This window comes from Pelophylax lessonae (assembly GCF_965119305.1).
Source record: "Pelophylax lessonae genome assembly, chromosome: 2".
Taxonomy (NCBI): Eukaryota; Metazoa; Chordata; class Amphibia; order Anura; family Ranidae; genus Pelophylax; species Pelophylax lessonae.
This window is the reverse complement of record NC_138769.1, coordinates 214,605,884-214,627,765: the sequence shown is the minus strand read 5'-3', so window position 1 is coordinate 214,627,765 and position 21,882 is coordinate 214,605,884. Positions and strand designations below refer to the sequence as shown.

The window sequence follows — 21,882 nt, the reverse complement described above, 5'->3', positions numbered from 1 at the left end:
CATTACATTTTCAGTTTAAAAAGATCTTTTACTAATCTTGTATTTGAAAACTTTTCAATAAACGTCTTTAATCAAAAAAAAAAATATGATCTTTTGCTTTTCTAACTACATGTAGTGATTACCACTATAGCATGAGATATACAACATCACAAAGCATGGAAGCAGGCTTGAAAACTCAAAACGTAAGAAATCAGCTGAGATTTTTGGACTGGTTTTTGGATGATAATTAGCTTTTGTGCTTTATATACTGTTATCTGGCAAAAAATCCTCCACCAGCTGGATGAATCTGGCTAGGATAATCTATGACCAGCTTGCCCAGTAATGCATATATAGAGTAACATAATGATCTTTGTGGCACATGGTTGAGTAGCAGCACTTGCAGCGAATTGCCTGCCAAAATATTTGTGGACATAGTGGTTTTTGTACAGCCAGCCAGTGGTATTGTTCAGAGGGCATTTGTAATATTTCGAAGTGCGTGACCTAACCCTAGCAGGCTGTTTCACTGACCTGATTTCAGCCTTCAAAACTAGGAAGCAAAGCAGCAGTCGAGGAATTTCCTAAGATAATATGTGCTTACAAGTTTCTGCCATGTACAGCTAGTCAACATGCATTTTAGATTGTTGTCCAAGGTTGAGCAATATTTTGATAAATGGATGCATGGAAGAATGAGGAAACAAGCTCACCGATGAGCCACTGCAGGAGAAATTTATCAAGACTGCCACATAAAAAGATGTATCATAATAATAGTGTGTTCAATACACAAAAAACGATAGCAGGTTGCCATTTAATGACAATGTTTTGTGCAACAATCCCTCTAGTGGTAAGAGCTAGAGTTGCACAAAATGTAACAACTAGACATTTTTTTTTCACATACAAAGGTGGATGGGGGAATCATTCCCACAGTTCTATTGTTTTTTACTGGCAGGGAGCCTTCCCTCCCGATAGAATACAATGATCACATTTGCCGGCTATAGCAGGCCGCACTGATCATTCAGGAAAACCCGACAGACTAGTAGTTGATTGATACATTATTACTGCAGAACTTTTTCACAATTAGTAGTAATAGATTGTGCTTGATTACACATTGTGGTTCATTACCCTTTTGATACTAGGGCTGCTCACTATTTATAGTTTTTTTTTTTGGTAACTGTGAGGCACATTCATATCGGCAGAGGGTTTCTGTTTTACTAATTTTATTAAGGATTCATATATTTTAAAGTCCATGGCACAGGGGATTTAAATGATCTAGGTAATGCTGTGATTGATGTCTGTCTGCTGTCCATCTCTTTCCACAACTTCCTGGATTGTATGGATGATTTGCAGTTTATCCTCAAGGATTGCAATTTGTGCTCATTCCTTTTATGTACTTTCAATTTCTAAAGACTACACTTCCCATGGTATCTTTCTGCCTGGGAACAGTGATTTCTGTACTGACTCTACTTCTTGAAACCCTTCCTCTCAGCACCTCTGTAGTTCAGAAGGCAGGCTCTGTGAAATATGTGACACAGAAATGCCTACTCATATGGCATGGTGACTTCATGTCACAGATATCAAGGAAGTAAATGTGCAGGGACCTTCACATAGTAAGTTTACAAAGCTGTAGACTGTTCAGAATAATAGGAGTAGGCTAGAAATAGTTGAAATCCAGTGTCGAAAAGCATATATGATTTTAAACTTTGACCACAGATACACTTTTTTAAATGTGATCGTAGCTTCAACTCTTTTTCGAGGCTAAGTCAACATTCACTTTGTAATACTCACCTTCACAGCATTTCCCTGCCACTCTTTCCTTCATTGCAAGAACTGCAAAATACTTACTGCTTCTGAATATAAGGAAGCTTTGGACTTCCTACCATGATGTAGTACTAGACCCTGAGCTGCCAATTGCCAGGCTTCAACACAATCACATGACAAAAGGGGTGACATCTTCAACCTAAGCTCCAACACTGAACTTACACAGGTTATTCTGTAGGAAGGAGCATTGGTGGAGTGCTACAAATGCGAGTTTAAAAGGGTCAAGTAGTGGGCTTTATAGCAGAGCATATTCAAAAGTAAAAACAAAAAAGAATGACCCATTAAAAATATAATTAAAAATCTACTCATGCTGAATCCATAGCTGGTCCCCACAGAACGTTCTTAGCTTTCCAGGTTTGAATGAGGACCAGCAAAATTCAGGCTACTTCCTCTGAGCCTAGGTAGTCACATCTGCCTCAAATAGAACTCTTGCAATGCTTTAACATAATAGGACTCGTGATCAACGGATCACGTTCTGAGATGTGACAAAAAACAGGTGCTCTTAACTGTAACTTTGATGTGCAGCAACAACATGGCAGCTCTTATATTAAGTCTCCAAGAGCAGTGTGGCCGAATTATAGAACTTGGCAGACACATCTAGTACTATGCGGCCAGGGGTTTCTCTTATTTAGGATCACAGGTCCCTGTGTTGATCCAATAAGTCCACATCCTCACAGTAAGAAAACACCCCCTAGGCTCATATTTAACAGTTTGATCGCCCCTGGGTCAATCCCTTCCCTGCCAGTGTCATTACTACAGTAACAGTGCATATTTTTTAACATTAATTACTGTAGTAATGTCACCGGTCCCCACAAAAGTGTCAAAAATGTCAGTTAGGGGTCCAATCTGTCCGCCAAAATGTGGCAGTCCCGCTGAAAATCGCTGATCGCCGCCATTACTAGTAGCAAAAAAAATGACATAATTCTTCCCCCTAGTTTGTAGACGCGATAACTTTTGCGCAAACCAATTAAAATACGCTTACTGGGATTTATGTTTACCAAAAATATGCAGCAGAATACAAATTTGCCTAAGGGCTCTTTCAGACGGCCGCTCCGCTGTTTTTGTCCGCTGCGGGACTTTTTTTTTTTTTTTTCACGGAGCAGATGACATTTGTGTCATCCGCTCCGTATGTCCTCATATCATCTCATCCGTTTGCGGATGATATGCAGACATAATGTAAGTCTATGGGCATTGCGGATGTCAGCGGATGACACCGCTGACATCCGATTTTCCTTCCTTTCCGTTTTTTGAACGGAGGAAAAATAGGGTTCTGTTCTGTTCCAAAAAACGGAACAGAACTGAAAGGAAGAAAATCGGATGTCAGCGGATGGTATTCCGCTGACATCCGCAATGCCATTGACTTGCATTATGTCCGCAAATCATCCGCAAAAAAATAGGATGATTTGCGGACATACGGAGCGGCCGTGTGAAAGAGCCCTAAAATGATGAAAACATTTGACTTTTATTTTTTTTTGATTTTTGCAGCCCGCTTTGCGCATGCGCATTAAGGACCCGCCCGAAATGAAAAAGAGATTCCTGCGGTGTCTACACATTCCGGTGTACACAGAGATCTTGTTTCATGTGTGATAGATACTCTTTAATTGCTAATATTATAGTAGTATACCAATGCTATGGCTCCTAATAAAAAAATGGAATTTACAATAAGGCTGCTGCTGTGGTGTAGATTTAGTAAACCCTATAATGTGAATCCAAAAAATGACAGAGATGCCCCTATACACCTATCTTGATATAAAAAAAAAAAATTGTGTGAATACCATTCAGTAACTGTTATTGAAAACCTTACATCTCATATTGTGCTATAATTCTTAATACATATTAAAAATAGAGCTTAAAAATAAATGCTATAAGTGAAATGAACCACTTGGTTTGGAAAACTCATGGTGTCTCCAGTTCTGAGAGAGTTTACTTTAGCTTGTTTTCACTGTATACCTCAGTAGAAACATGGTTGAAAACAATTTTCCAATTCTGCAAGGGTAATGTATAGACGTTATTCAGCTCTTACTTTACAATCATACTTACTGGGGCAACTTTGCAAACACTGGTGCAATTTAAACTGTAATAAAAGGGTAAGCTGACAGTCATTATCTAATTCTCTGTAAAAAATGAAATTTTCATATATGATTATGTAAGATATTAAGGGTACATTAACCACTTCCCCCAAATGGACGTACCCGTACATCCTTGGGGTTCAGTGGTAATACCGGGATGATGCCTGCACATACAGGCATCATCCCAGTATCATTTTGTTCAGCTGTTGGTTCTCTTTTTGGCAGAAGTGATTTGAGTGGCTTATTGACCACTCAATCACTTTTGCGGGTGGCGGAAGGGGGTCCCATCCCCCTCCCTCTGCCGCCACCGCTACCACGTTGTCCGGTCCCATCGTGGAGACCGGGAGCGATGCAGCCAGCAGCAAAGGCTGCCTGGTACAGAGAGAGAGGAACTGATGTTGTTCCCCTCTCTCTGCAACCCTGGAAACCAGGAGCGACGAGTATTCGTCACTTCCGGGTTCCCCATTTTGTTTACCTGGCCACCAGCAGCCAGAGAAGCAACCGATCGGACCGATCTCGGTCTGGTTGGCTACATGAGAGGCCAGAGGAGAGGACCTGTCACAGCCCCTGCTGTCACAAGAGATGTCGTTCATCCCTTGTGATAGCAATAAAGTTAATACAAAAAAAAATAAAAAAAGTAAAAAAAAATGTTTTCTTAATAAAAATAAAGGAAAGCGCCCTCGTCCCACCGTGCTAATGCGCAAAATCGAACGCATACGTAGCTCCATCACGCATATGTAAACGGTGAACGCACCACACATGTGAGGTATTGTCGCGAACGTCAGAGCGAGAGCAATAATTATAGCACCAGACCCCCTGTGCAACTCTAAACTGGTAACCTGTAAAGGTGTTTAAAGCATGGATAAAGTGTGACATGTTATGTATCTTGATACCAGGATTACTCAGGGTAACATCATACAAAAAAATAGGCTAACTTTACTGGTGTTTTTTTTTTTATAATTCATGAAAGTGTTTCTTTTCTAAAAAAATTGCATTTGAAAAACAACACCATTTTATTCTATAGGGTCTCTGCTAAAAAAAAAAAAAAAAAAAAAAAAAAACTACAGGCAATTTTCATGAATGGAGTGTACATCCATCTTAAGTATGTCTAGAAGATGGTAAAAAGCATTTGCAGTTTAATGGAAGCATTCTGTGAGAGAAATTGGCAGGCTGCAATTGCTGGCCACACCACAATGCAAAGGAAGCACACTATTGTGCGCTTGCATTGGAAAAATGGCGCATGTTCATTTTTTGATCTGTTCCAGTGCATTGGCAGCCCACTCAAAATTAAGAGGCTGTCAGAACTCTTTGCACATAAATGTGCAACACAACTCATGTTAACACGCATACAATAAATGGAGAAGTGTGAAAACTGAGGTTGGGGAATATAAGTAAAAATAAAAAAAAAAGTTACTGAAGCGGTTCAGTCAGCAGGTATTTAGTAGATACAACAATCAGTAGCAATCATTAGTCATCAAATACATCCCTTGGTTGTCGTTCAAAAGAAAGGTTTTTCTCCCCCAGTGGATATGTATTTATTTATATATTTAAATGTAAAGCTGACATCAATAGTGAAAGGTTGTGGTTATTTAGGTAAACCCCCATCTCTTTCTAATTCCGGTACGTATGACTAAAAAATTTAGATAGGTAACTTGCAAGCTGCTTATTTTTTCTAAGAGTACCGGTGCATTATGAATCAGGATTCCTACAAAGAAAATACTTAATAAATGCAACAACTAGTCATTTGCAGGTTGCTTAATGTCTTGCGTGATTAATAATGTGATTGATATCAGAGATGTTTTACGAGAATACGGTATGACCAAATGTTTAATGTGACGACCTAAAAATAGGCTAATTTTATTCGATAGTTATCTTTTCTTTTCTATTGAAAGTTGCAGATATTTTAGTAGATAAAATGTGCAGAAAACAATAGGAGTTACTGACTTTGTGGACTAAATTATCCTAGATTTTGCAGCAGACTTGGGGATGACAATGGACTTTTAGTGGATATAGCATGCCCATGGGTGAGCAGATGTCTTCCAGAGAATAAAAGACAATGGGATATCTGCCCATGCTTGAATGAGGAACTAGAAACACCAGGACCGGCCACAATTAACATTATTAAATATTAACAGTGCAACCAAGGTTCTTTCCATTCTTATTTCTTCTCCATACAAGAGTTAAATGAAAACTTTACTGTTCATTTTCTGATACTTTATAAAGACAAGAATCCATTCCAACTTTATTTTTCAAAACCATAAAGAAACCTGCTACTGCTTTTTTTCACTTCACTAGGTTGCCAATATAGTGGGTAGCCAGTTTTGTTATTTTATACTTTGAGGTCATCACACTTCAAGCAATTTTCTACTACCTGTGATTATTGTTATCTTGTACAGAAAAGTAGAAGGGCTATGTTTAAAAAAAAAAAAAAAAAATCAACAGAAAATCTATAGTCAATGGGCAATTTTTGCTGAATGTCAGTAATGTGATTTTCACAAGAATGGAACACCTGGACTTTTATGAGACTACAAGTTCATTTTCTTTTTATTGTATCTGTTACATAAAAAGAAAAACACATGTTGATCCAAATTGGGTGAGATGCCTCTGTTTCTTCTGCACTTTTAGCATTTAGCACCATTCCCATTTCTTTCTGTGGGCTACTGTTACACCTTCCCATATATTATGAAGATGAGGAGAGGGGGAGGTTTTAATATAGTTCTAATATGCTTCTAGTTGTAGGGTGACAATGCTTCTTCTCCATAGATATGTAGTAGGATGGTGGTTGACCCCAGTTGCCATTCGTACTGATGGGGAACAACATCTTTTTCGGGATGCATGCCTATGTACTGTATTAATGCTTTTTTACCATAGACTCTGTGTTCAGTTTTCATAGACCAGACTACATCCGTGCACCCAAACGTGTGTTTCTATTGCTTGCTAGAGAGAGGTTTTAACTAGATGCAGAATTAATAATACATCACGTCTAGCCTCTTCTCCTAATCAGCATCTACAACCTGACATTGGACATTTCAGCACTGCTTCTCTGTCATTCGTGTTTCTCTTTACAACAGGAAGGCTCAATGATTGCTCCATCCTCACTTACCATGAAACAGACCCAGACTGTTAGACTGTTCCATTAACTTCACACTCTCTGCAGCCATTCCTTATTCCCTCTCTTGTCAGTACATATACAGGATCTTTTTATGGTGCTGTTAAAGAAAATAATGTCCAAATGTCTGAATCCGTTTTACTAGTATAACTTCAGTGTCTCACAAAATGAAGACATTAAAAATATGCTCCTTCTTTGAAAAGACAACTGTTTGATACAAGTTCTCTATTTTGTAATAGTCTCCAGGGCCCTCTCTGTGGTCTATGCTGTTTAAAGCAGAGTTCCACCCCTTTTTGTGTTTATTAAAAGTCAGCAGCTACAAAACGTGTAGCTGCTGACTTTTAATAAACACACACTCACCTGTCCCACGGTTCAGCGTTGTGGCCCGGGGGAGCCTCGGTTCCCTCCCTCTTCTTGCCATTGGGCCGGCATCTCTAGTGTGGGCACCCGGCTTTGACAGCTTGCTGCTTCACAGCCAGGTGTGCACTGCGCATGCGCGAGTCACACTACGTGCCCTGAGTGGACAGGCAATCTTCCGAGGACCTGTGACGTGTCCCAGAAGATTGCAGGGAGGGAGGGGGAGAGGAGAACTTCCAATCGAGCCGCCTATGCGGCCCGAGCGGAAGTGGGAGTGGGCACCTGCCAACAATAGGTATCCACTCCCCCCCCCAAAAAAAATGACATGCCAAATGTGGCATGTCAGGGGGTCAGGAGGCCTTAAAGCGGAAGTTCCATTTTTGGGTGGAACCACTTCAAAACTAGACACTTTCACCTTCCTACAGTCCAGGCCATTTTTCAGCTTTTCAGCACTGTCACACTTTGAATAACAATTGCTTAGTCAAGCACACTGTACCCAAGCATTTTTTTTTATACAGATAGAGCTGTCTTATGGTGATATTTAATCAACGTGTTTTTTTTTTTTTTTTTTTGCTATACAATTAAAATAATACAGAAAATTTTGAAAAAAAAACTACTTTTCTTAGTTTTTGTTATATAATTTGCAAATAAATAATTTAAAAAATCACTTTAGGCCACAGTGTATTCTGCCACATTTCTTTGGTAAAAATAACCAACATCAGTGTATATTATTCTGTTTCTAAGATCTAAAAACATATACTGTATATGTTTGAAAATCGATCTGCCCTGATGTAATAACTGCCTATCTAATTTCTTGAGGCCCTAAAATCCATATGATCCCTTTATGGAAAGTAGGCAGTTTAAGGTATAAAATAAGAAGCCTAGTGAGTTTTTAAAGTTGTAATTTATTTGCTACATTTATTTTTGGGAAAAAAGAAATTACATTTTTTTTTTCCACAAAGTTGTAATTTTCATTATTACACACAGCATAGGCATACTTACAATTACACTGCAAAATACATTTTTACTACGCTACATTCTGGATACTACATGAGTGAGACTTTTTCACAGCCTAGCCGCATAGAGGGACCCAAAATCCATGGAGCACATTCAAGCATTCTAAGGGCCTAAATTACACATCTATTTGTATGATTACCTATCAAATTGTTGAGGCCCTGGAGCACCAGGAGGGTAGAAATGACCCGGTTTTGGAAAACTAACACTCCAAAGTATTTTTTGAAAGGCATTGTGAGCCTTTTGAAAGTTTCATTTTTTTACTACAAGTTTTTGGAAAGTGCAAGAAAGAAAATGAAAAGGTATTTTTTTACACAAAATTGTCAATTGATAAGATGTTTTTAACACACAGCAAAGGTATACTTAGAATTACACCCCAAAAAACATTCTACTACTCCTCCTGAGCATGGCACATATGTGAGACTTTTTCACATGCTAGCCACATATAGAGACACAAAATTCAATGAGCACCTTCAGGTTTTCTGGAGGCATAAATTATGCATCTAATAATGATCATGGACACTGTAACTGGTGTGTCGGTGATTAGAGACAGTGGGCTTTTTTCACATTTGCCACTGGCATCCTTAACAATCAGTAAACAACATGGTTGTTAAGGAGGGGAAGCCGCTTACTTTTTTTAGCATACTGTCACCAGAGCAGTGCAGTGTTACCATAGAGCTCTGGGGGGGTGATCAAGATTTTTTTTTTTTACACTGTGATTGTCTATAACAGTGAAGATCACTGTGATGAACAATCAGTAAGCCTGTTCAAAGGTTTCATTCATGAAACCTTGTTTACACTGTGATGCTGTGTTTGGTCACAGCTATAACACAGTACAGGGACACTGGTTGGCTCTGAAATAAAGTGATTGCTGTGTCAAATCATAGAGATCAAACTATGACAGCCTTGTTTACTACTGCAACTGTGATCACAACAATCTCATGGTACCAGGGCCACTTACAGTGGAGCGCATGCGAGTGGCCGATACAGGAGGTCTTACTGTTACAACCACCCACATTGGTGCTGCTCCCATCCTCCCATATAGATATACAGTGGCTGCATGGGAGTTGGTTTATCACAATTACAGCAACATATTTATGCCTCTCTTTAGTTTTCCCCAGTGGAAAAAAAAAAAAACTTTGGGGGGAACACAGCCAAATGTACAGTGCTTCTCCAAGGAAAATCTGGCCTACATGGTTGTCCAATTCTTATCACACACAGGCCTTGATTATATGTGCAATAGCGTTTACTGCTTCTCTGAATAGCAATCTCTGGTGGGTTGTTTTTCAGAGGCAGTTGACAGAAAGCATGGAGGCGGTATTTTACCTTCGCAATACCAGTTTTAAACACTGAAAGCCCATAACAACCCTTTCATTCATTAACGGACACAGCTTCACCATTATTCAGAACCATAGGGTTATATCGCCCCCTAGGCAGGAAAAAGACTTTGTTACGCCTATGGGCAGTCCCAAGTGGTATACTCCCCCTCTCTGCTATAGGTCCTCAGTTTTTTCTGCCTAATCATGAGTAAGGACCTAGTTCCCTGCTGGGATATCTGGTCCTGGCAATTTTTTCCTTTTAGATAGCTTTTTTTCTCCTGTTTTTTTCCTGCAAGATCTACAATCAACTGCGGCCCTGGGCGATGGGCTGGATAATCTAGATCTAGTGGTCACCCCAGTCTAGCCAGAAAAGGCGTGCAGACCACAGCTCCACGCTAGGTCTGCCACGACATAGCCCCATTGGTTGGGGGCAGGCCTGCGAGTTAAATGCCTTGTGAGGTCACATACGATAGACCCATTTCGATGACGAGGAGGTTCTGTCTGGAATGGTGCCTGCCTGGTTCCTGGTATAGTGAGTAGCTATCCCCTCTCCCCCTGGAGGGTTTTGGGGTGGAAGCGGGCCCCTCCCTGGGATGGTCGGACCTGTGGGTTCCCCTCAGACCACCCTTGGTTGTTGGTGGTCCCTGTGGGCCATCTGGTAACCCCCCATCTGGGGTAGCATGGTGGGTTGAGATAGTGACTGGTGCTGGTGTGCTGCAATGTACCGGTGGGGGGGCACACCGCCAGTGGCTGGGCTGCTCAGCTAAGGGGGGCACTTGCTGTTACTGGGGTTCTGTGTCCCAGTAACAAGGAGAGTGCCCTCTCTCTTTGCTGGGTAAATGCCAGGGCTCCAAGGATCCCTCCTAGGTCCCTAGGAGCCTCGTGGAGCCGCATGTGATGGCCATTTTGTTGTAGCCTATTTCTTACTAAGGCTGGGAGCCATGTTTTTTTGTAGTCGGGCGACTTTTTTTCATTGGTTCGGTGTGCTAATGGAGCAGCGGTCATGACAGCTCCTACTTTCCCCTGGTGTTTACTCCTGGGTTTTTTCTTTCCCCTTGGGCACCACAAGTGGAGCATTGCTTCCTGGTGCAGACAGGTGCTACTCTGGTAGGGTGGTGAGTCTGGTGGGGTCCCTCCAGAAATTGGATTATCTGGGTCTGACTCTGGATTCCACTCTAGCCAGAGTGTTCCTTCCTCTGGACAATCTCCAGAAGTCTCATGCTGCGATTCATCTCCTGTTGTCCAGCAGATGGTTCTCCCTTCGGACTTGAATGCAGGTAGTGGGAGACCCCGCTGAGTCAGAAAACCAGGGGGTTTCTGGTCTGGTGGCTTCGCTCCCCGGCTTTTCGGCAGGGCAAATCCTTTCTCCCCTTGTATTGGACAGTGGTCACCAGTCTGTCCGGGTGGGGAGGTGTCCGACTGAGCTCTGCTCCGAATTGTTGGACGCTAGAGTAGTCCAGATTACCGATCAATGTCTTGGAACTTCTGGCGATCGGGCTGTGACTGGATCACTGGAGGGATCGCCTCCGGGGGGTCCGGTGTTGATTCAGTCAGACAATGCCACAGTGGTGGCTTGTGTCAATCCCCAGGGTGGTACAAAGAGTGTGTTGGCAGCCCTGGAAGTAGCCAGCATTCTCCAGTGGGCAGAACGCTTCATTCCAGCCCTCTCTGCTGTACACATTCCAGGAGTGGAAAACTAACAGGCGGACTATCTCAGTCGGCAGGCGTGGACCAGGGTTCCCTTTTTCCATATGTGTTTCATCAGATATGTCTCCTGATGGGACTTCCCAGAGGTAGATTTGTCCTGGCTCAACAGAAAGGTGCTGAGGTTTGTGCCAAGGTCACGGAAGCCTTTGGCAGATGCCACATATGCTCTGGTAGCACAGTGGGCGAGTTTGTCTGATCTATGCCTTTCCTCCTCTCAAGCTTCTGCCACGGCTTATGTGCAGAATTGAAACCGAGGGGATTCCGGTCATTCTAATGACTCCGGATTGGCCTCGTTGGTCGTTGGTACACCGAGCTGGTGCGGCTGGTTGCTGATGTCCCTTGGAGACTGCCTCTCAGGGAGGATCTACTATCCCAAGGGCCGATCTTCCATCCTGTTTTACAGCCGCTGGTTTGACAGCCTGGCTGTTAAAAGCCAGGTGCTGAAGGATAGAGGTTTGACTGGGTTAGTAATTCCGATGCTGCTGAAGGCTAGGAAATCTACCTCTGGGAAGATCTACCATCGTATGTGGAACGTGTACATTTTGTTGTGAGAATCACTTGGAGTTCACCCTCATTCTTTTTTGGTGGCTCACATTTTGACTTCCCTCAAAGAGTTGTTGAGCAAATATTGGCCTTGAATACCATCAAGGGCCAGGTGTCTGCCTTGGAGGTCTTCATTCAGCGACCCCTGGCCAGGCACTCCCAAGTGTGTACCTTTATTCATGAGGTTCCACATCTGACTCAACTGGTGCAGTCTCCTCTACCGCTTTAAGATCTGAACCTGGTGCTTTCAGTTCTCTAGAAGCCTCCCTTTGAGAATATTCAGGAGATTCCCCTGCTTACGCTCTCCAAGAAGGTAGCCTTTTTGAAGGCTATCACTCCTGCTCGCAGGGCGTCTGAGCTGGCGGCGTTATCTTGTCATACCCCCTATGGTGGTCCACAAAGATAAGGGGGTTCTTCACCCATGTCCGTCATTCCTTCCTACCGTAGTCTCTAATTTCCATTTGAATGAAGGCATTGTGTTGCCTTCCCTGTGTCTCAGACTCGGGCTATCCGGATGTTTTTGGCAGCCACGGAGTCTTTTCGGAGGTCAGACTCACTAATTGTGATCATGGACGGGCCAAGAAAAGGGCTGTCCGCTTCTTCTGCAACCATTTCCAGATGCATCAGACTCAGGCCTATTCTATCAGGGATCAGGTTCCTCCTTTCCATGTAACGGCACACTCTAGTCGGGGCTTAGTGCTTCTTGAGTCATCAGGCGTCAGTGGCGCAGGTTGAAGGCAGCCACTTGGTCGTTGGTGCACAGTTTCACAAAATTCTTTAAGGTGGATGTGTTGGCATCTGCGGATGGATTGGATAGATCTGTAGGTTCTGGTATTGTGGGCAGTAGGGCCTGGTCAGTCCCCCCATGGAGAAATCCAGGGTCTCCATGTGTCTTGAAAGCGTTCAAGCCTGTCCAGGAGTTTTGCATGGAGTTTTTTTATATATCAGGACATTATTGACCCTGAATTTGGCTTGTCAGGGATTGTGTGGGGGGTCTGCTATGCCTTAGCAACTGTTTGTTTCGCTGCTGTGAAGACATAGAGTAGTAACTTGAAAGCGTTCTTGTGTATACCTGGGGGTTTAGGACTTTTAAGGGCATATTGAGCTGCAAAGGGGCCTGGGGTATCATGGAGGCTGGAGACTAGCTGGTAAATACTTGTCCAGAAGTAGTTGACTATAGGACATGTCCACCACACGTGGAGCAATGTGCCTATTTTTCTACAGTTGCAGAAGCAAAGTGGTGCGCAATATAGTGAGCCATTCTTGAGGGAATGTGGTACCCTCTGGATAAATTCTTGTAAATTGTCTCCACTGCTAGGACCTTAGTTGAACAAGATCTGTTGGATTCCCAAACCAGGGTCCAGTTTTAAACATCCAGGTCAAGTCCCAGGTTGACGACTATTTCTGGGTATAAGGCCCCGTTCACACTGGGGCGATCCGACTTCCCGGGGGGACCTCCGAGGTCGCGGTGCGAGCAGCGCGCCGCGACCTCGGAGCGGCCGGCACGGACTTCATAACATTGGAGTCTATGACGGTCGCTCCGGGTCGCCCCAAAGAAGCTCCGGACCCTTTTTCTAAGTCGGAGCGACTTGTGTCGCTCCTATTAGAACGGGTCCGCAGCTTCCCTATGGAAGGCGACCTGTGAGGCGACCAGGTCGCCTCACAGGTCGCCCCAGTGTGAACGGGGACTAAGCCGGCAGATGTTGTGAGGCTGAAGCCATGATTTGTGAATAGAAATGAGATCAGGCCTTCAGCGTGTTGCATTTAGTTTCAAAGCATGTGAGCATCCTAGGGCCTTTTGAGCAACGTACATTGGTTAGCAAGAAGTGTTTTATTTGAAGACAATGAAATAGCTCATTAGATTGTAGTTCTTTTTCCTGTTGTGTGGGGAGATAAGATCGGTAGAAAATTTCACGTCCCAAACTCTTATGCCTGGTACACACCATGAGATTATCACACCATGAGATTATCAGATTTATTATCATCCGTTTTTTTTTTTTTTTTTTTTGCATGCTAATCTCATATAAAAATGAAGAGTTTACTAAAGTTACTAAAATTCTCATACGACAGAATAAAAATTCGGAAGTAATGTCATGTATTGTATTTGTATTGTATTTTCGGACGATAACTGTACTGACTAAACGTTTTCGTGCTTGTCCCATCGGATAATTTGTGCATGAATTGTCATGATCGGCTCCCAAAAGCTGTGTACTAACGATTAGATTATCGTATGATCGCTTTGCTGAGCTGGCGGCGTTATCTTGTCATACCCCCTATGGTGGTCCACAAAGATAAGGGGGTTCTTCACCCATGTCCGTCATTCCTTCCTACCGTAGTCTCTAATTTCCATTTGAATGAAGGCATTGTGTTGCCTTCCCTGTGTCTCAGACTCGGGCTATCCGGATGTTTTTGGCAGCCACGGAGTCTTTTCGGAGGTCAGACTCACTAATTGTGATCATGGACGGGCCAAGAAAAGGGCTGTCCGCTTCTTCTGCAACCATTTCCAGATGCATCAGACTCAGGCCTATTCTATCAGGGATCAGGTTCCTCCTTTCCATGTAACGGCACACTCTAGTCGGGGCTTAGTGCTTCTTGAGTCATCAGGCGTCAGTGGCGCAGGTTGAAGGCAGCCACTTGGTCGTTGGTGCACAGTTTCACAAAATTCTTTAAGGTGGATGTGTTGGCATCTGCGGATGGATTGGATAGATCTGTAGGTTCTGGTATTGTGGGCAGTAGGGCCTGGTCAGTCCCCCCATGGAGAAATCCAGGGTCTCCATGTGTCTTGAAAGCGTTCAAGCCTGTCCAGGAGTTTTGCATGGAGTTTTTTTATATATCAGGACATTATTGACCCTGAATTTGGCTTGTCAGGGATTGTGTGGGGGGTCTGCTATGCCTTAGCAACTGTTTGTTTCGCTGCTGTGAAGACATAGAGTAGTAACTTGAAAGCGTTCTTGTGTATACCTGGGGGTTTAGGACTTTTAAGGGCATATTGAGCTGCAAAGGGGCCTGGGGTATCATGGAGGCTGGAGACTAGCTGGTAAATACTTGTCCAGAAGTAGTTGACTATAGGACATGTCCACCACACGTGGAGCAATGTGCCTATTTTTCTACAGTTGCAGAAGCAAAGTGGTGCGCAATATAGTGAGCCATTCTTGAGGGAATGTGGTACCCTCTGGATAAATTCTTGTAAATTGTCTCCACTGCTAGGACCTTAGTTGAACAAGATCTGTTGGATTCCCAAACCAGGGTCCAGTTTTAAACATCCAGGTCAAGTCCCAGGTTGACGACTATTTCTGGGTATAAGGCCCCGTTCACACTGGGGCGATCCGACTTCCCGGGGGGACCTCCGAGGTCGCGGTGCGAGCAGCGCGCCGCGACCTCGGAGCGGCCGGCACGGACTTCATAACATTGGAGTCTATGACGGTCGCTCCGGGTCGCCCCAAAGAAGCTCCGGACCCTTTTTCTAAGTCGGAGCGACTTGTGTCGCTCCTATTAGAACGGGTCCGCAGCTTCCCTATGGAAGGCGACCTGTGAGGCGACCAGGTCGCCTCACAGGTCGCCCCAGTGTGAACGGGGACTAAGCCGGCAGATGTTGTGAGGCTGAAGCCATGATTTGTGAATAGAAATGAGATCAGGCCTTCAGCGTGTTGCATTTAGTTTCAAAGCATGTGAGCATCCTAGGGCCTTTTGAGCAACGTACATTGGTTAGCAAGAAGTGTTTTATTTGAAGACAATGAAATAGCTCATTAGATTGTAGTTCTTTTTCCTGTTGTGTGGGGAGATAAGATCGGTAGAAAATTTCACGTCCCAAACTCTTATGCCTGGTACACACCATGAGATTATCACACCATGAGATTATCAGATTTATTATCATCCGTTTTTTTTTTTTTTTTTTTTGCATGCTAATCTCATATAAAAATGAAGAGTTTACTAAAGTTACTAAAATTCTCATACGACAGAATAAAAATTCGGAAGTAATGTCATGTATTGTATTTGTATTGTATTTTCGGACGATAACTGTACTGACTAAACGTTTTCGTGCTTGTCCCATCGGATAATTTGTGCATGAATTGTCATGATCGGCTCCCAAAAGCTGTGTACTAACGATTAGATTATCGTATGATCGCTTTGAAAGCAGTATATTTCATACAATTTTCTAATCATGTGTCCGGCCCTAGGCCCCTTTCACACGGCTTTCTGATCAGGTCCGCCTGTCGGTTTTTCAGGCAGACCCGATCGGATGCTCCATTCAGCCCTATGGAGCAGCAGATGTCATCAGTGAGATGTCCGCTGACATCCGCTGCTATCTGATCCTGTCCATGAAATCCAGATGGATAGTAACACTATTTTCCATCTGTCTGGAGGATCTGATCGGATGGGAAGGATGAAAACGGACAGGCGGTCCATTTTCATCCGATCTCCTTTTTGAGGACAGCATGACTCTGACAGGTCCGACTCTGCACAGTGATTGGAGATGGACCTGGCACCCGCCTGCTCAGTGGGGATCAGTGGAGCTAACCCCACTGACAAAAATGGACTCTGCTGGGCGGAAAGCCTGTGTGAAAGGACCCTTAAAGGTAAGTTTATTAATAAGTTTAGAGATAGTCCGCCTGTCTGCTGAATGGAGCCAGAATAGATTATTTAAACAAATGGGATTGCAGCTGTGGACATCTAGAGACACCCAGAGGGGAGTTTCAGATTGGTATGGTATTTTGAAATACGGGCTAAATAGGGCGCTTAATAATATTTTTAATGGTGCGATAGACTAAGACTGAGAGTACAGTATACCTTTAAAAGAGATTTTCTTTTAATTTTTTATGACGGATCTACTTGCATTACTAGAACAGAACTCACAAAAAATTGGTTGATAACCAATGTGATTTTTTTTGCATAAAACATAATTTACCTATTTATCTGACTGCATTTTGGAACTTTCTGGGGTTTTTTTCTATTTGTTCACAAGTCTGTTGGGGCACAGTTTTGTTCAGGTTGAGAGCACTGGGTCTGAGTCAATCTGTCTCATACTGAGAAAACAGCATCTCTTATCAAAAAGATCTTTCTGCATAACATGACACATTGTTATTGGAATGACCATACTGACCATAATAATTATCTCTAGTTGTTTTTTTTTAAATTGAAACATCTGATATTCAAGCTCATCCAAGAATAATTTTAACCTAAAGCGCCATCTACCATAAGCTGCTGCTTTAATTATTAGTCACTGACCTTTATTTTGCCTTTAAGTGTTTTTAAAAGCAATTTAACAATGTATTGTACATTTTTTTTTTTTTTTTCACGGAGACGTGTTGCCATAGTAATTCTTCTCCAACCTAGTAACAATGAAGAACCGCCTGACTTCTTTTTCTAGCATAACAAGTGCCACTCTATCTCCAATCATTTTGTCAGCAATGAAAATGTAAGTAATTTTGCATCTGGGAAAAAGTCTTTGTGAACGTTATGAAATCAGTTTATGTATTTTATGTATCAGTGCATCAGGCGATAACAAATATGTCTTGCCATTTAGGCTTTCTAATAGGCAAAGTATCATTTATTGCTGTGGTACAATTTAAGGTAAAATTATGTGTCATAAAGTCTTTGGTAAATAATTTCAGTTATGCATCACTGTCTCTTGCCAAATGAGTACAAAAATATTTTTTTCTAAATTATGACTCATATTTCTGACAAAAAGTTGTATATCATTTTTTGTGTTTGCGTCTACTGATAACTCATTTCTACTGAGGACTTTTTAGTATAAAAAGTAAAAAAAAAAGAAAAAAAAGACACCTTAAATTATATGTCCTGATTCTTTCTGGAATTTCCAGACTAAGGGCTCATTTACACGGGTATGCGATTATATGCATTCATATGTGTTTTTTAAGATGTGTATGTAATAATTGTATACTTGATGCTGAGTTTGTGTTCATGTGTATATAAGTGATACTAAACCCTCACGTTTTTTTAAAAAGTATACTCTTTACACTAGTGTTATATGTATTCACTAACCTTTTAATTAGTTTTAGTTTGGAAATGTGTTTTTTTGGGATCTGTTTTCCCCACTTCCTGTTCTTCTCCCAGATGGGTGCCCCCTCTGCAGCGCCGTTCTCAAGGGGGCACCTGTGCGTACGCGCTCCCTCCACAAGGACTATATCCCTGTGGGGAGAAGCTGGCTGGGCTCCCGAACACCTGATCCCCAGCCATGGAATACGCTGTAGCTCAGCCTCCCATGTCCTTTGGCATGGGAATCTGGAGCTCTGGACTGCAACCCCGCCTCTGCTCGGCCCTTGTCCCCCCCCCCTGCTCTACCCCTTGTCTCATAGGATTGACAGCAGGCCTGTAATTGATAGTCCTCTGTTCGTTGGCTCAAAGCTGAATGTACCCCTGGGACAATGACAGCAGCACAGCTCCTTCCAATTCTCCAAATAGATCATTTTTAAAAAAAGTTATTTTTTAACATATTACTCCTGGAATATTTAGGTTTTTTTTTTCATAGTTTTTATTTTTTATTTATTTCACTTCAAATTTATTGGTATTTTTTTTTTTCTTTAAAATTCATTGGTATTTTTAAACCATCCCCACCTAGCACTGTGTGTCCCCTCCTCCAACCCCCACAGCATTTTTGTCACCCATCCCTCACCCCATCATTGCATGTCACCCATCCTTTACCCCGTCATTGTGTGTCACCTATCCTTCACCCTGTCAATGCGTGTCGCCCATCCCCCATCCCGTCATTGTGTGTCACCCATCCCTCACCCCGTCATTGCCTGTCACCCCTACCCCATCATTGTGTGTCACCCATCTGATCTGTCACCATGTAAAAGCGTGTCACCTGTCCCCTACCCCATTATTGTGTGTCATCCATCCCCCACCCCGTCATTGTGTGTCATCCATCCATCACACAGTTATTGCGCGTCACCCATCTATCACCCCGTCATAGTGTGTCACCCATCCCTCACCCTGTCATTGCATGTCACCCATCCCTCACCCTGTCATTGTGTGTCACACGTCCCTCACCCCGTCATAGCGTGTCACCCATCTCTCACCCCGTCATTGTGTGTCACTCATCCCCCACCTCGTCATTGTTTGTCACCCAGCCCACACCCTGTCATTGCCTGTCACCCATCCCTCAACCCGTCATTGCGTGTCACCCATTCCTCACCCCAGTCATTGAGTACCACCCATCCCTCACCCCATCATAGCATGTCACCCATCCCTCACCCTGTCATTGTGTGTCGCCCACCCCCCACCCAATTATAGCGTGCCACCCATTCCCCACCCCTTCATTGCGTGTCACCCATCCCTCACCCCATCATTGCGTGTCACCCGTCCCCCACCCTGTCATTGCATGTCACATGTCCCTCACCCCATCATAATGTGTCACCCATCCCTTACCCTATCATAGCGTGTCACCCATCCCTCACCCCGTCATTCCGTGTCACCCATCCGTCACCCCATCATAGCATGTCACCCATCCCCCACCCTGTCATAGCGTGTCACCCATCCCCTACCCTATCATTATGTGTCACCCATCCCTCGCCTCATCATTGTGTGTCACCCATCCCCCAACCCGTCATTGCATGCAACGCACAGAATCAGAATGGGAATTGCACAGGAATGTAGTGCAATTTATGTGCGATTCACTTGCTGTTTATAGAGTAAAACAAGGCACCCTTCATTCATCTCGATACCTCACATACACAGATTGGGCTGCCGGTTTGGCGCTTAGCTCCTTTCACATTTTCTTTCTTACCTATTTCTGAAAGACATCACCTTCAAACTACGCAGACACGATTGCTTAAAAGTTGCTTGCTGACAGTGCAGGCGTTAGCAGACCAACCATATGTCACCTAATACATAACGCAACATTCCTACTTAGGCCACAACCAGACTGCAGCTTCCCACCCCAGTACGCCCCTGGGGCTCTGGTTCACTGGTCAGTGCATGACACTGACCAGGCACCTGAGCTATTGGCTATTTGGTCAGTCACCTTATGGCTAACCTCAGTTGCCCTGCACTCCTCGACTTTTCTAAATTTACACTATGCCTGTGGTTCCTTTTTCTGTTCTTTCTCCCCCTTGCTTCTTTCCTATTCTCCGCCGCTGTTCTAATTTTTCAAAACTCTTCTTAAACATACACCCCCCCCTTTTCTCATTATAGCTGGAGTCAAGTCACAGTCCGGCAGTGAGGACCTTGTTTCTGCCCCTCTGTCACCCACCACGGGTTCCGAGCCAGGGAGCACTCAGTTCCTTCAGGGGATGGACTATCCCCAAGCTCACGGCAGAACTGTGACGTAGGGCCATTCCCCGCCACGGCCAGGAAAGCCGTATTATTCAGGCTGCTGTTCCTAACACCAGCAGAAGCTGCACTCAGCACCCAGCAGTCCATCTCCTCAGATGTCGCCCAGCTGCACACCATGATCAGCACGCTGACCGCAGCACATTCCGATGTGCAGACAAGAGTAAGGAGTCACAGAAGTGCGCCCAGCAGTGACCCCCCCTAGACACGGTCGCAGCTCCCGTCTTGGCACTACCTCCCACAGGTACGCCGGACACTAGTTCCACTATTTTTCCTGCACACCTCCTCCCTGCCGGAATCAGGAAAGACATCCTAGTGGGAAAGGATGGGAAAGGAAGTCCTATGTCTGGGGGGGGACGTGTCCGTGGTTCTGAAGGCCAAAGACCCTAGGCTCAATCGCAAACTGTCAGTTTGTGCTGGCCTTCGGTATGTTTAGGAACATGTTGTGCTCGGCCAACCCCGGCAGGAGGGAAGAGATGAATTTGTACCTCCATGCCGTAGTTGACTTAGGATGCAAATACAGAGGCTCTGGGTTTTACGACTACCACTGCTCGTTCGCAGCCAGAGCCGCAGCCAAACTCGCCCAGTTCCAAACCAGCATGAATTGGAGCATTGTGGACACCAAGGTATTCTGCCGCCACTTTGCGGGTCTGTGTTCCCTGCTTTGCACCGTTTTCCAATCCTCCACGCACACAGCAAACTGGTGCCCCAACACAGACGTCAGATGTTCCTTGACCTTTCCCTCTCCCTCTAGTGCCACTCAAGGCATGCTTACCTATATGCAACATCCTCAGGTGGACAAGTTGGGACGGCCCGTCCAGTTACTAGGCAAGATGCCTATCTGCAACAACTTCAACTATGGCAACCAATGCCGACTGCTCCACATTTGGATCAACTGTCATAGAGCTAATCCCAAGAGCACATGCACCATCAAGAGTCCCAACTCATCCTTACTGAGCCGGGTAAACATACGATGGCTGGCGTTCTACCTTTCCTCTCACCCGCATACGCACTATTCCTGGTGTGCGGGTTTATCTCTGGATTCCACACGGGGCTCATCATCCTACCCCACACCACCCATGAGTGCAGGAACCTCTGCTCAGCCTCCACTGATGAACAGGCTATTGACAATCTGTTGCAGACCAAGCTGTAATGGGGATTTATTATCAGGCCCTTCAATGTGTCGCCATTTGAGACATTGAGAGTTATCCTTATTGGGCTTGTCAAGGGCAAATTCGCAAATAAATTACGTTTGGTGTACGACTTCTCCGCGCCTCATTCCTCCCACATCTCCAGTCTTGACTCACTGATTCCTTCCGAAGAGTTCTTTCTAAAGTATGCATCCGTTGACTTAGCTATACAATCCATCATTAGCGTAGGCACTGGCACATTGCTGTCTAAGGCGAACATTTCAGATGCTTTTAAACTCTTACCCATTGAACCTTCCTTGTGACAGCAGCATGGCATCATATAGAGAGATTATTTGCTACCAAACTGACCTTCGGCTCAAAGAGCAGTTCATGGCTCTTCGATACATTCGCTCAGTCCCTCACCTGGATCCTAACTCACCAGGCGCAGTGCCAGAAAGTCATACGTTACCTGGATGACTTCCTGCCGGTCAAACGGCCCGACAAACCCCCCTTAGATTAAGACAAATTAAGGGTGTGTTCAGCAACCT

The 21,882-nt window shown here is 44.0% G+C and overlaps 1 pseudogene across 1 annotated transcript in view; it reads left to right on the top strand.

The window, feature by feature from the left end:
• LOC309548031 overlaps positions 1 to 21,406 on the top strand; it is a 41,359-nt pseudogene extending 19,953 nt beyond the window's left edge. Inside the window, exon 2 of the transcript in view lies at positions 20,410 to 21,406. The product of the transcript in view is annotated as an uncharacterized misc_RNA (transcript). The remainder of the gene's footprint in view (positions 1 to 20,409) is intronic.
• Positions 21,407 to 21,882: the final 476 nt, after the last annotated feature.